Source organism: Oncorhynchus masou, unplaced genomic scaffold (genome assembly GCF_036934945.1).
Source record: "Oncorhynchus masou masou isolate Uvic2021 unplaced genomic scaffold, UVic_Omas_1.1 unplaced_scaffold_1178, whole genome shotgun sequence".
NCBI lineage: Eukaryota > Metazoa > Chordata > Actinopteri > Salmoniformes > Salmonidae > Oncorhynchus > Oncorhynchus masou.
In genome coordinates, this window is record NW_027001548.1 from 15,001 (window position 1) to 29,332 (window position 14,332).

Below are 14,332 nucleotides of genomic sequence, written 5' to 3' on the forward strand. Positions count from 1 at the left end.
CTCTTTCTCTCTCCCTCCCTCTCCTCTCTTCCTCCCCTCCTCTCTCTCTCCCTCCCCTCTCTCTTTCTCTCACCCCTCCCTCTCTCTCCCTCCCTCTCTCTCCCTCCCCCTCTCTTTCTCTCTCCCTCCACTCTCTCTCTCCCTCCCCTCCTCTCTCTCCCCCTCCCTCTCTCTCTCTCTCCCTCCCCTCTCTCCCCCTCTCAGTGAAACAGTGGATGAGGATGATGACCTTTATGACTGTGTGGAGGATGAGGAGAATGAGGGGGATGAGATATATGAAGACCTGATGAGGGCCGATGAGCCATCGGAGACGGTGAGAGAATACAACGGTCAATACTACCAGAGATGTGTTAACTCAGCTCCTTTGTTTTCACACTTAAATGATGGGGGAGCTGTTTTTACACTCGGGAATGGTAATTTTATTGTTTGTGTATTGGTTCTGTTATGGTTGTGTTATTGTTGTGTATTGGTTGTGTATTGGTTCTGTTATGGTTCTGTTATGGTTTTGTTATGGGTTTGTTATGGTTGTTGTTATGGTTGTGTTATGGTAGTGTTGTGGTTGTGTTATGGTTGTGTTGTGTTATGGGCTTGTTATGGTTGTGTTATGGTTGTGTTATGGTTCTGTTACGGGTTTGTTATGGTTGTGTTATGGTTGTGTAATTGTGGTTGTGTTATGGGTTTGTTATGGTTGTGTTATGGGTTTGTTATAGTTGTGTTATGGTTGTGTTATGGTTGTGTTATGGTTGTGTTATGGGTTTGTTATAGTTGTGTTATGGTTGTGTTTTGGTTGTGTTATGGTTGTGTTATGGTTGTGTTATGGGCTTGTTATGGTTGTGTTGTGTTATGGGTTTGTTATGGTTGTGTTATGGTTATGTTATGTTGTGTTATGGGTTTGATATGGGTGTGTTATGGTTGTGTTATGGTTGTGTTGTGTTATGGGTTTGTTATGGTTGTGTTATGGTTGTGTTATGGTTGTGTTGTGTTATGGGTTTGTTATGGTTCTGTAATTGTGGTTGTATTATGGTTGTGTTATGGTTGTGTTATGGTTGCGTTGTGTTATGGTTGTGTTATGGTTGTGTTATGGGTTTGTTATGGTTGTGTTTTGGTTGTGTAATTATGGTTGTGTTATGGTTGTGTTATGGGCTTGTTATAGTTGTGTTATGGGTTTGTTATGGTTGTGTTATGGTTGTGTTATGGTTGTGTTATGGTTGTGTTATGGTTGTGTTACGGGTTTGTTATGGGTGTGTTATGGGTGTGTTATGGTTGTGTTATGGTTGTGTTGTGTTATGGGTTTGTTATGGGTGTGTTATGGTTGTGTTATGGTTGTGTTATGGGTTTGTTATGGTTGTATAATTGTGGTTGTATTATGGTTGTGTTATGGTTGTGTTATGGTTGTGTTATGGTTGTGTTATGGTTTTGTTATGGTTGCGTTGTGTTATGGTTGTGTTATGGTTGTGTTATGGGTTTGTTATGGTTGTGTTATGGTTGTGTTATGGGTTTGTTATGGTTGTGTTATGGTTGTGTTATGGGTTTGTTATGGTTGTGTTATGGTTGTGATATGGGTTTGTTATGGTTGTGTTATGGTTGTGTTATGGGTTTGTTATGGTTGTGTTATGGTTGTGTAATTATGGTTGTATTATGGGTTTGCTATGGTTGTGTTATGGGTTTGTTATGGTGTGTTATGGTTGTGTTATGGTTGTGTTATGGGTTTGTTATGGTTGTGTTATGGTTGTGTTATGGTTGTGTTATGGTTCAGCAGAAGATGGAGGTGGATAAGAGAGAATGCTGTTGTGTTATGGTTGTGTTATGGTTGTGTTATGGTTGTGTTATGGGTTTGTTATGGTTGTGTTATGGTTGTGTTATGGGTTTGTTATGGTTGTGTTATGGTTGTGTAATTATGGTTGTGTTATGGGTTTGCTATGGTTGTGTTATGGGTTTGTTATGGTGTGTTATGGTTGCGTTATGGGTTTGTTATGGTTGTGTTATGGTTGTGTTATGGTTCAGCAGAAGATGGAGGTGGATAAGAGAGAATGCTGTTGTGTTATGGTTGTGTTATGGTTGTGTCATGGTTCAGCAGAAGATGGAGGTGGATAAGAGAGAATGCTGTTGTGTTATGGTTGTGTTATGGTTGTGTCATGGTTCAGCAGAAGATGGAGGTGGATAAGAGAAATGCTGTTGTGTTATGGTTGTGTTATGGTTGTGTCATGGTTCAGCAGAAGATGGAGGTGGATAAGAGAGAATGCTGCCTGCAGGAGATCAGACTGACAGAGGAGAAATACACTGACACGCTGGAATCCATATTACAGGTATTACTTTTTCTCTGTCCTCCTTCTCTTTCTCTCTGTCCTCTTTCTCTCTGTCCTCCTTCTCTCTTTCTTTCTGTCCTCTTTCTCTGTCCTCCTTCTCTCTTTCCCTCTGCCCTCTTTCTCTCTTTTCCACCTCTCTTTTCTCTGTCCCTTCTTCTCTCTTTTCTCTCTGTCCTCCTCTCTTTCTCTCTGTCCTCCTCTCTTTCTCTCTGTCCTCCTTTCTTTCTCTGTCCTCCTCTCTTTCTCTATGTCCCTTCTTCTCTCTTTCTCTCTGTACCTCCTTCTCTCTTTCTCTATGTCCCTCCGTCTCTCTTTCTCTCTCTCCCTCCTTCTCTCTCCCTCTCGCTCACCTTCTCTCTCCCTCCTCTCTCTACATCTCTTCTTCTGTCTGTGTCTCTCTCTTGCTCTCTCTCTCTCTGTCTGTCTGTCTGTTTCTCTCTCTCTCTCTCTCTCTCTCTCTCTCTCTCTCTCTGCTGTCAAACTGAACTGTAACTCTCTCTCTCTCCCTCTCTCTCCCTCTCTCTCTCTCTCTGTCTCTCTCTCTCTCTCTGTCTCTCTCGCGCTGTCTCTGTCTCTCTCTCTCTCTCTCTCTGTGTGCGTAGCACTTCATGAAGCCCCTCCAGAAGTTCCTTCAGCCTCACGACATAGAGAGCATCTTCATCAACACGGCGGTATGTTCTGTTCTTCCCTCTGTACGTAGTATTGTGTTTATACTCTGACTAAACCAAACATTAAGAACACCTTTCTGAAACTGTGACCTCAGAACAGCCTCAGAACTGCCTCAGTTTGTCACAGCAAGGTGTGGAAAGCCGTTCCACAGGGACGCTGGCCCATGTTGACTGTAACACTTCGCACAGTTGTGTCAAGTTGGCTGGACGTCCTTTGGGTGCTGGACAACGATTGATACACACGGGAAAAATGTTGAGCGTGAAAAACCCAGCAGCGTTGCAGTTCTTGACACACACCGGTGCGCCTGGCACCTACAACCACACCCTGTTCAAAGGCACTTTGATTTTGTCTTGCCCATTCGCCCTCTGAATGACGCACAGACACAATCCATGTCTCATGAGTCTCAATCCTTCTTTAACTCGTCTACCCCCCTTCATCTACACTGACTGAACATCAATAAGGGATCATAACTTTCACCTGGATTCACCTGGTCAGTCGTGGAAAGAACAGGTGTTCCTAATGTTTTGTATAGTGATTGTAGAAAGAAGTAATTATCTCCATAGGTGTGTGTGTGTAGGGTAAACTGTGTGTGTAGGGTAAACTGTGTGTAGGGTAAACTGTGTGTGTAGGGTAAACTGTGTGTGTAGGGTAAACTGTGTGTGTAGGGTAAACTGTGTGTGTAGGGTAAACTGTGTGTGTGTAGGGTAAAATGTGTGTGTGTAGGGTAAACTGTGCGTAGGGTAAACTGTGTGTAGGGTAAACTGTGTGTGTGTAGGGTAAACTGTGTGTGTGTGTAGGGTAAACTGTGTGTGTGTGTAGGGTAAACTGTGTGTGTGTGTAGGGTAAACTGTGTGTGTGTAGGGTAAACTGTGTGTGTAGGGTAAACTGTGTGTGTGTAGGGTAAACTGTGTGTGTACAGGGTAAACTGTGTGTGTACAGGGTAAACTGTGTGTGTGTAGGGTAAACTGTGTGTGTGTAAACTGTGTGTGTGTAAAACTGTGTGTGTGTAGGGTAAACTGTGTAAAACTGTGTGTGTAAACTGTGTGTAGGGTAAACTGTGTGTGTAGGGTAAACTGTGTGTGTGTAGGGTAAACTGTGTGTGTGTACTTGGTAAACTGTGTGTGTGCAGGGTAAACTGTGTGTGTAGGGTAAACTGTGTGTGTGTAGGGTGTAAACTGTGTGTGTAGGGGGTAAACTGTGTGTGTGTGGGGTAAACTGTGTGTGTGTAGGTGTAAACTGTGTGTGTGTAGGGTAAAAATGTGTGTGTGTAGGGTAATTAAACTGTGTGTGTGTAGGGTAAACTGTGTGTAGGGTAAACTGTGTGTGTGTAGGGTAAACTGTGTGTGTAGGGTAAACTGTGTGTGTAGGGTAAACTGTGTGTGTGTAGGGTAAAATGTGTGTGTAGGGTAAACTGTGTGTTAGGGTAAACTGTGTGTGTGTGTAGGGTAAACTGTGTGTGTGTAGGGTAAACTGTGTGTGTGTAGGGTAAACTGTGTGTGTAGGGTAAACTGTGTGTAGGGTAAACTGTGTGTGTAGGGTAAACTGTGTGTGTGTAGGGTAAAATGTGTGTGTAGGGTAAACTGTGTGTGTGTAGGGTAAACTGTGTGTGTGTAGGGTAAACTGTGTGTGTGTGTAGGGTAAACTGTGTGTGTGTGTGTGTAGGGTAAACTGTGTGTACAGGGTAAACTGTGTGTAGGGTAAACTGTGTGTGTGTAGGGTAAACTGTGTGTGTGTAGGGTAAACTGTGTGTGTGTAGGGTAAACTGTGTGTGTGTAGGGTAAACTGTGTGTGTGTGTGTAGGGTAAACTGTGTGTGTGTAAACTGTGTGTGTACTTGGTAAACTGTGTGTAGGTGTAAACTGTGGGTGTGTAGGGTAAACTGTGTGTGTGTAGGGTAAACTGTGTGTGTAGGGTAAACTGTGTGTGGGTAAACTGTGTGTGTAAACTGTGTGTGTGTAGGGTAAACTGTGTGTGTAGTGTAAACTGTGCTGTAGGGGTAAACTGTGTGTGTGGGGTAAACTGTGTGTGTGTGTAGGGTAAACTGTGTGTGTAGGGTAAACTGTGTGTGTGTGCGTGTAGGGTAAACTGTGTGTGTAGGGTAAACTGTGTGTGTAAAACTGTGTGTGTGTAGGGTAAACTGTGTGTAGGGTAAACTGTGTGTGTAGGGTAAACTGGTGTAAAACTGTGTGTGTAGGGTAAACTGTGTGTGTAGGGTAAACTGTGTGTGTAGGGTAAACTGTGTGTGTGTAGGGTAAACTGTGTGTGTGGGTAAACTGTGTGTAGGGTAAACTGTGTGTGTGTAGGGTAAACTGTGTGTGTAGGGTAAACTGTGGTAGGGTAAACTGTGTGTAGGGTAAACTGTGTGTAGGGTAAACTGTGTGTGTGTGTGTAGGGTAAAATTTTCTGTGTGTGTGTGGGTAAACTGTGTGTGTGTAGGGTAAACTGTGTGTGTAGGGTAAACTGTGTGTGTGTAGGGTAAACTGTGTGTAGGGTAAACTGTGTGTGTGTAGGGTAAACTGTGTGTGTGTAGGGTAAACTGTGTGTGTAGTAGGGTAAACTGTGTGTGTGTAGGGTGTAAACTGTGTGTGTGTAGGTAAACTGTGTGTGTAGGGTAAACTGTGTGTGTAGGGTAAACTGTAGGTAAACTGTGTGTGTGTAGGGTAAACTGTGTAGTAAACTGTAGGGTAAACTGTGTGTGTGTAGGGTAAACTGTGTGTGTGTAGGGTAAACTGTGCGTGTGTAGGGTAAACTGTGCGTAGGGTAAACTGTGTGTGTAGGGTAAACTGTGCGTGTAGGGTAAACTGTGTGTAGGGTAAACTGTGTGTGTGTAGGGTAAACTGTGTGTGTAGGGTAAACTGTGCGTAGGGTAAACTGTGTGTGTGTAGGTAAAGTTTGTAGGGTAAACTGTAGGGTAAACTGTGTGTGTAGGGTAAACTGTGTGTGTGTAGGGTAAACTGTGTGTGTAGGGTAAACTGTGTGTGTGTAGGGTAAACTGTGTGTGTGTGTGTAGGGTAAACTGTGTGTGTGTGTGTGTAGGGTAAACTGTGTGTGTGTAGGGTAAACTGTGTGTGTAGGGTAAACTGTGTGTGTGTGTATGGTAAACTGTGTGTGTAGGGTAAACTGTGTGTGTGTAGGGTAAACTGTGTGTGTGTAGGGTAAACTGTGTGTGTAGGGTAAACTGTGTGTGTAGGGTAAACTGTGCTTAGAGTAAACTGTGTGTGTGTAGTGTAAACTGTGCGTAGGGTAAACTGTGTGTGTAGGGTAAACTGTGTGTGTGTAGGGTAAAATGTGTGTGTGTAGGGTAAACTGTGCGTAGGGTAAACTGTGTGTGTGTAGGGTAAACTGTGTGTGTGTGTAGGGTAAACTGTGTGTGTAGGGTAAACTGTGTGTGTGTAGGGTAAACTGTGTTTGTGTAGGGTAAACTGTGTGTGTGTAGGGTAAACTGTGTGTGTGTAGGGTAAACTGTGTGTGTGTAGGGTAAACTGTGAGTATGGAAAACAAACTGTGGTTAGGGTAAACTGTGTGTGTGTAGGGTAAACTGTGTGTGTGTAGGGTAAACTGTGTGTGTGTAGGGTAAACTGTGTGTGTGTAGGGTAAACTGTGTGTGTGTAGGGTAAACTGTGTGTGTAGGGTAAACTGTGTGTGTAGGGTAAACTGTGTGTGTGTAGGGTAAACTGTGTGTGTGTAGGGTAAACTGTGCGTAGGGTAAACTGTGTGTGTGTAGGGTAAACTGTGCATAGGTAAACTGTGTGTGTGTAGGATAAACTGTGTTTAGGGAAAACTGTGTGTGTAGGGTAAACTGTGTGTGTAGGGTAAAATGTGTGTGTGTAGGGTAAACTGTGCGTAGGGTAAACTGTGTGTGTGTGTAGGCTAAACTGTGTGTGTGTAGGGTAAACTGTGTGTAGGGTAAACTGTGTTTGTGTAGGGTAAACTGTGTGTGTGTAGGGTAAACTGTGTGTGTACAGGGTAAACTGTGTGTGTGTAGGTAAACTGTGTGTGTGTAGGGTAAACTGTGTGTGTGTAGTAAAAACGGTGTGTGTGTAGGGTAAACTGTGTGTGTAGGGTAAACTGTATCTGTAGGGTAAACTGTGTGTGTAGGGTAAACTGTGTGTGTAGGGTAAACTGTGTGTGTAGGGTAAACTGTGTGTGTGTAGGGTAAACTGTGCGTAGGGTAAACTGTGTGTGTGTAGGGTAAACTGTGTGTGTGTAGGGTAAACTGTGAGTAGGGTAAACTGTGTGTGTAGGGTAAACTGTGTGTGTGTAGGGTAAACTGTGTGTGTGTAGGGTAAACTGTGTGTGTAGGGTAAACTGTGTGTGTAGGGTAAACTGTGTGTGTGTACAGGGTAAACTGTGTGTGTGTAGGGTAAACTGTGTGTGTAGGGTAAACTGTGTGTGTGTAGGGTAAACTGTGTGTGTGTAGGGTAAACTGTGCGTAGGGTAAACTGTGTGTGTGTGGGGTAAACTGTGTGTGTAGGGTAAACTGTGTGTGTGTAGGGTAAACTGTGTGTGTAGGGTAAACTGTGTGTGTAGGGTAAAATGTGTGTGTACAGGGTAAACTGTGTGTGTGTAGGGTAAACTGTGTGTGTGTAGGGTAAACTGTGCGTGTGTAGGGTAAACTGTGTGTGTAGGGTAAACTGTGTGTGTGTGTATGGTAAACTGTGCATGTGTAGCTTAAACTGTGTTTGTGCACGGGAAACTGTGTGTGTAGGGTAAACTGTGTGTGTAGGGTAAACTGTGTGTGTGTAGGGTAAACTGTGTGTGTAGGGTAAACTGTGTGTGTAGGGTAAACTGTGTGTGTATGGTAAACTGTGTGTGTATGGTAAACTGTGTGTGTGTAGGGTAAACTGTGTGTATGGTAAACTGTGTGTGTACAGGGTAAACTGTGTGTGTGTAGGGTAAACTGTGTGTGTAGGGTAAACTGTGTGTGTGCAGGGTAAACTGTGTGTGTGTAGGGTAAACTGTGTGTGTGTAGGGTAAACTGTGTGTGTGTGGGGTAAACTGTGTGTGTGTGGGGTAAACTGTGTGTAGGGTAAACTGTGTGTAGGGTAAACTGTGTGTGTAGGGTAAACTGTGTGTGTAGGGTAAACTGCGTGTGTGTAGGGTAAAATGTGTGTGTGTAGGGTAATTGTGCGTAGGGTAAACTGTGTGTGTGTAGGGTAAACTGTGTGTGTAGGGTTAAACTGTGTGTGTGTAGGGTAAACTGTGTGTAGGGTAAACTGTGTGTAGGGTAAACTGTGTGTGTAGGGTAAACTGTGTGTGTGTAGGGTAAAATGTGTGTGTAGGGTAAACTGTGTGTAGGGTAAACTGTGTGTGTGTAGGGTAAACTGTGTGTGTGTGTAGGGTAAACTGTGTGTGTGTAGGGTAAACTGTGTGTGTACAGGGTAAACTGTGTGTGTAGGGTAAACGGTGTGTGTGTAGGGTAAACTGTGTGTGTGTAGGGTAAACTGTGTGTGTGTAGGGTAAACTGTGTGTGTGTAGGGTAAACTGTGTGTGTGTAGGGTAAACTGTGTGTGTAGGGTAAACTGTGTGTGTGCTTGGTAAACTGTGTGTAGGGTAAACTGTGTGTGTAGGGTAAACTGTGTGTGTGTAGGGTAAACTGTGTGTGTAGGGTAAACTGTGTGTGTGCAGGGTAAACTGTGTGTGTGTAGGGTAAACTGTGTGTGTGTGTAGGGTAAACTGTGTGTGTGTGGGGTAAACTGTGTGTGTGTGGGGTAAACTGTGTGTAGGGTAAACTGTGTGTAGGGTAAACTGTGTGTGTAGGGTAAACTGTGTGTGTAGGGTAAACTGTGTGTGTGTAGGGTAAAATGTGTGTGTGTAGGGTAATTGTGCGTAGGGTAAACTGTGTGTGTGTAGGGTAAACTGTGTGTGTGTAGGGTAAACTGTGTGTGTGTAGGGTAAACTGTGTGTAGGGTAAACTGTGTGTAGGGTAAACTGTGTGTGTAGGGTAAACTGTGTGTGTGTAGGGTAAAATGTGTGTGTAGGAGTAAACTGTGCGTAGGGTAAACTGTGTGTGTGTAGGGTAAACTGTGTGTGTGTGTAGGGTAAACTGAGTGTGTGTGTGTAAACTGTGTATGTAGGGTAAACTGTGTGTGTAGGGTAAACTGTGTGTGTGTAGGGTAAACTGTGTGTGTACAGGGTAAACTGTGTGTGTGTAGGGTAAACTGTGTGTGTGTAGGGTAAACTGTGTGTGTAGGGTAAACTGTGTGTGTAGGGTAAACTGTGTGTAGGGTAAACTGTGTGTGTGTAGGGTAAACTGTGTGTGTAGGGTAAACTGTGTGTGTAGGGTAAACTGTGTGTGTGTAGGGTAAACTGTGCGTGTGTAGGGTAAACTGTGCGTAGGGTAAACTGTGTGTGTAGGGTAAACTGTGCGTGTAGGGTAAACTGTGCGTAGGGTAAACTGTGTGTGTGTAGGGTAAACTGTGTGTGTAGGGTAAACTGTGCGTAGGGTAAACTGTGTGTGTGTAGGGTAAAGTTTTCGTAGGGTAAACTGTGTGTGTGTAGGGTAAACTGTGTGTGTGTAGGGTAAACTGTGTGTGTAGGGTAAACTGTGTGTGTGTAGGGTAAACTGTGTGTGTAGGGTAAACTGTGTGTGTGTAGGGTAAACTGTGTGTGTGTAGGGTAAACTGTGTGTGTAGGGTAAACTGTGTGTGTGTGTATGGTAAACTGTGTGTGTAGGGTAAACTGTGTGTGTGTAGGGTAAACTGTGTGTGTGTAGGGTAAACTGTGTGTGTGTAGGGTAAACTGTGTGTGTAGGGTAAACTGTGCTTAGAGTAAACTGTGTGTGTGTAGTGTAAACTGTGCGTAGGGTAAACTGTGTGTGTAGGGTAAACTGTGTGTGTGTAGGGTAAAATGTGTGTGTGTAGGGTAAACTGTGCGTAGGGTAAACTGTGTGTGTGTAGGGTAAACTGTGTGTGTGTGTAGGGTAAACTGTGTGTGTGTAGGGTAAACTGTGTGTGTAGGGTAAACTGTGTTTGTGTAGGGTAAACTGTGTGTGTGTAGGGTAAACTGTGTGTGTGTAGGGTAAACTGTGTGTGTGTAGGGTAAACTGTGTGTGTAGGGTAAACTGTGTGTGTGTAGGGTAAACTGTGTGTGTAGGGTAAACTGTGTGTAGGGTAAACTGTGTGTGTGTAGGGTAAACTGTGTGTGTAGGGTAAACTGTGTGTGTGTAGGGTAAACTGTGTGTGTGTAGGGTAAACTGTGCGTAGGGTAAACTGTGTGTGTGTAGGGTAAACTGTGCATAGGGTAAACTGTGTGTGTGTAGGATAAACTGTGTGTGTAGGGTAAACTGTGTGTGTAGGGTAAAATGTGTGTGTGTAGGGTAAACTGTGCGTAGGGTAAACTGTGTGTGTGTGTAGGCTAAACTGTGTGTGTGTAGGGTAAACTGTGTGTGTAGGGTAAACTGTGTTTGTGTAGGGTAAACTGTGTGTGTAGGGTAAACTGTGTGTGTACAGGGTAAACTGTGTGTGTGTAGGGTAAACTGTGTGTGTGTAGGGTAAACTGTGTGTGTGTAGGGTAAACGGTGTGTGTGTAGGGTAAACTGTGTGTGTAGGGTAAACTGTATCTGTAGGGTAAACTGTGTGTGTGTAGGGTAAACTGTGTGTGTGTAGGGTAAACTGTGCGTAGGGTAAACTGTGTGTGTGTAGGGTAAACTGTGCGTAGGGTAAACTGTGTGTGTGTAGGGTAAACTGTGTGTGTGTAGGGTAAACTGTGCGTAGGGGTAAAACTGTGTGTGTAGGGTAAACTGTGTGTGTGTAGGGTAAACTGTGTGTGTGTAGGGTAAACTGTGTGTGTAGGGTAAACTGTGTGTGTAGGGTAAACTGTGTGTGTGTACAGGGTAAACTGTGTGTGTGTAGGGTAAACTGTGTGTGTGTAGGGTAAACTGTGCGTAGGGTAAACTGTGTGTGTGTAGGGTAAACTGTGTGTGTGTAGGGTAAACTGTGTGTGTGTAGGGTAAACTGTGTGTGTGTAGGGTAAACTGTGCGTGTACAGGGTAAACTGTGTGTGTGTAGGGTAAACTGTGTGTGTGTACAGGGTAAACTGTGTGTGTGTACAGGGTAAACTGTGTATGTGTATGGTAAACTGTGTTTGTGTAGGGTAAACTGTGTGTGTGTATGGTAAACTGTGTGTGTGTATGGTAAACTGTGTGTGTGTAGGGTAAACTGTGTGTGTAGGGTAAACTGTGTGTGTGTGTATGGTAAACTGTGCGTGTGTAGCTTAAACTGTGTTTGTGCACGGTAAACTGTGTGTGTAGGGTAAACTGTGTGTGTAGGGTAAACTGTGTGTGTGTAGGGTAAACTGTGTGTGTAGGGTAAACTGTGTGTAGGGTAAACTGTGTGTGTATGGTAAACTGTGTGTGTATGGTAAACTGTGTGTGTGTAGGGTAAACTGTGTGTATGGTAAACTGTGTGTGTACAGGGTAAACTGTGTGTGTGTAGGGTAAACTGTGTGTGTAGGGTAAACTGTGTGTGTGTAGGGTAAACTGTGTGTGTAGGGTAAACTGTGTGTGTATGGTAAACTGTGTGTGTATGGTAAACTGTGTGTGTGTAGGGTAAACTGTGTAGGTGTAGGGTAAACTGTGTGTGTGTACAGGGTAAACTGTGTGTGTAGGGTAAACTGTGTGTGTGTAGGGTAAACTGTGTGTGTGTACAGGGTAAACTGTGTGTGTGTAGGGTAAACTGTGTGTGTAGGGTAAACTGTGTGTGTATGGTAAACTGTGTGTGTGTATGGTAAACTGTGTGTGTGTAGGGTAAACTGTGTAGGTGTAGGGTAAACTGTGTGTGTAGGGTAAACTGTGTGTGTGTAGGGAAAACTGTGTGTGTGTAGGGTAAACTGTGTGTGTAGGGTAAACAGTGTGTGTGTGTAGGGTAAACTGTGTGTGTGTGTAGGGTAAACTGTGTGTGTGGGGGTAAACTGTGTGTGTGTGGGGTAAACTGTGTGTAGGGTAAACTGTGTGTGTAGGGTAAACTGTGTGTGCAGGGTAAACTGTGTGTGTGTAGGGTAAACTGTGTGTGTAGGGTAAACTGTGTGTGTAGGGTAAACTGTGTGTGTGTAGGGTAAACTGTGTGTGTAGGGTAAACCGTGTATGTGTAGGGTAAACCGTGTGTGTACAGGGTAAACTGTGTGTGGGGGGTAAACTGTGTGTAGGGTAAACTGTGTGTGTAGGGTAAACTGTGAGTGTGGGGTAAACTGTGTGTAGGGTAAACTGTGTGTGTAGGGTAAACTGTGTGTGTATGGTAAACTGTGTGTGTAGGGTAAACTGTGTGTTGGTAAGGGTAAACTGTGCGTGTAGGGTAAACTTTGTGTGTGTATGGTAAACTGTGTGTGTGTAGGGTAAACTGTGTGTGTGTCGGGTAAACTGTGTGTGTGTCGGGTAAACTGTGTGTGTAGGGTAAACTGTGTGTAGGGTAAACTGTGTGTGTGTAGGGTAAACTCTGTGTGTAGGGTAAACTGTGTGTGTGTAGGGTAAACCGTGTGTGTACAGGGTAAACTGTGTGTGTAGGGTAAACTGTGTGTGTGTATGGTAAACTGTGTGTAGGGTAAACTGTGTGTTGGTAAGGGTAAACTGTGTGTGTAGGGTAAACTGTGTGTGTGTATTGTAAACTGTGTGTGTGTAGGGTAAACTGTGTGTGTGTCGGTTAAACTGTGTGTGTGTCGGGTAAACTGTGTGTAGGGTAAACTGTGTGTGGGTAAACTGTGTGTGTGTAGGGTAAACTGTGTGTGTAGGGTAAACTGTGTGTGTGTAGGGTAAACTGTGTGTGTGTGTACGGTAAACTGTGTGTGTGTAGGGTAAACTGTGTGTGTAGGGTAAACTGTGTGTGCAGTGTAAACTGTGTGTGTGCAGGGTAAACTGTGTGTGTGCAGGGTAAACTGTGTGTGTGTAGGGTAAACTGTGTGTGTAGGGTAAACTGTGTGTGTAGGGTAAACTGTGTGTGTGGGGTAAACTGTGTGTGTAGGGTAAACCGTGTGTGTGTAGGGTAAACCGTGTGTGTACAGGGTAAACTGTGTGTGTAGGGTAAACTGTGTGTAGGGTAAACTGTGTGTGTAGGGTAAACTGTGAGTGTGGGGTAAACTGTGTGTAGGGTAAACTGTGTGTGTAGGGTAAACTGTGTGTGTGTATGGTAAACTGTGTGTGTAGGGTAAACTGTGTGTTGGTAAGGGTAAACTGTGCGTGTAGGGTAAACTTTGTGTGTGTATGGTAAACTGTGTGTGTGTAGGGTAAACTGTGTGTGTGTCGGGTAAACTGTGTGTGTGTCGGGTAAACTGTGTGTGTAGGGTAAACTGTGTGTAGGGTAAACTGTGTGTGTGTAGGGTAAACTGTGTTTGTAGGGTAAACTGTGTGTGTGTAGGGTAAACCGTGTGTGTACAGGGTAAACTGTGTGTGTAGGGTGAACTGTGTGTAGGGTAAACTGTGTGTGTAGGGTAAACTGTGAGTGTGGAGTAAACTATGTGTAGGGTAAACTGTGTGTGTAGGGTAAACTGTGTGTGTGTATGGTAAACTGTGTGTGTAGGGTAAACTGTGTGTGTGTAGGGTAAACTGTGTGTGTAGGGTAAACTGTGTGTGTGTAGGGTAAACTGTGTGTGTGTGTACGGTAAACTGTGTGTGTGTAGGGTAAACTGTGTGTGTGTAGGGTAAACTGTGTGTGTAGGGTAAACTGTGTGTGTAGGGTAAACTGTGTGTGTAGGGTAAACAGCCCCCAACATATGAAGTCATAATTTCCCTCCTCCTCCCCCTCTACCCCCTCTCTACCCCCCCCCTCTCTCTCTCTCTCTCTCTACCCCTCTCCCCCTCTCTCTCTCTCTCTCTCTCTCTCTTTTCTCTCTCTACCCCTCTCTCTCTCTCTACCCCCCTCTCTCTCTCCCCTACCCCCCTCTCTCTACCTCCTCCCCTCCCTCTCTCTCTCTACCTCCTCCCCTCCCTCTCTCTCTCTACCTCCCCTCCCCTCTCTCTATACCCCCTCTCTCTCCCCCTCTCTCTACCCCCTCTCTCTTTCTCTCTCTACCCCCTCTCTCTCTACCCCTCCCCCTCTCTCTCTCTCTACCCCCTCTCTCTCTACCCCTCCCCTCTCTCTCTCTACCCCCCTCTCTCTCTACCCCCCCCCCTCTCTCTCTACCCCTCTGTCCCTCTCTCTCTCTCTCTCTCTCTCTCTCTCTCTCTCTCTCTTTCTCTCTCTACCTCCCCTCCCTCTCTGACTCTCTGTGTAGGATCTGGCTGTAACCCATCGTAGTCTGCTGGGGGAGATCCAGACCTCGATCTTAACCCTGAATGCCGAGAACCTTTACCAGGTCTTCATCAACTACAAAGAGAGGTAGAGAAATATCCAATCAAATCAAAGTTTATTTGTCACGTGCGCCGTATGC

General features: G+C 44.7%; 1 pseudogene; it reads left to right on the forward strand.

Annotated features, from left to right (window-relative positions):
* Positions 1 to 210: 210 nt before the first annotated feature.
* LOC135529532 (proto-oncogene vav-like) overlaps positions 211 to 14,332 on the forward strand; it is a 35,388-nt pseudogene continuing 21,266 nt past the window's right edge.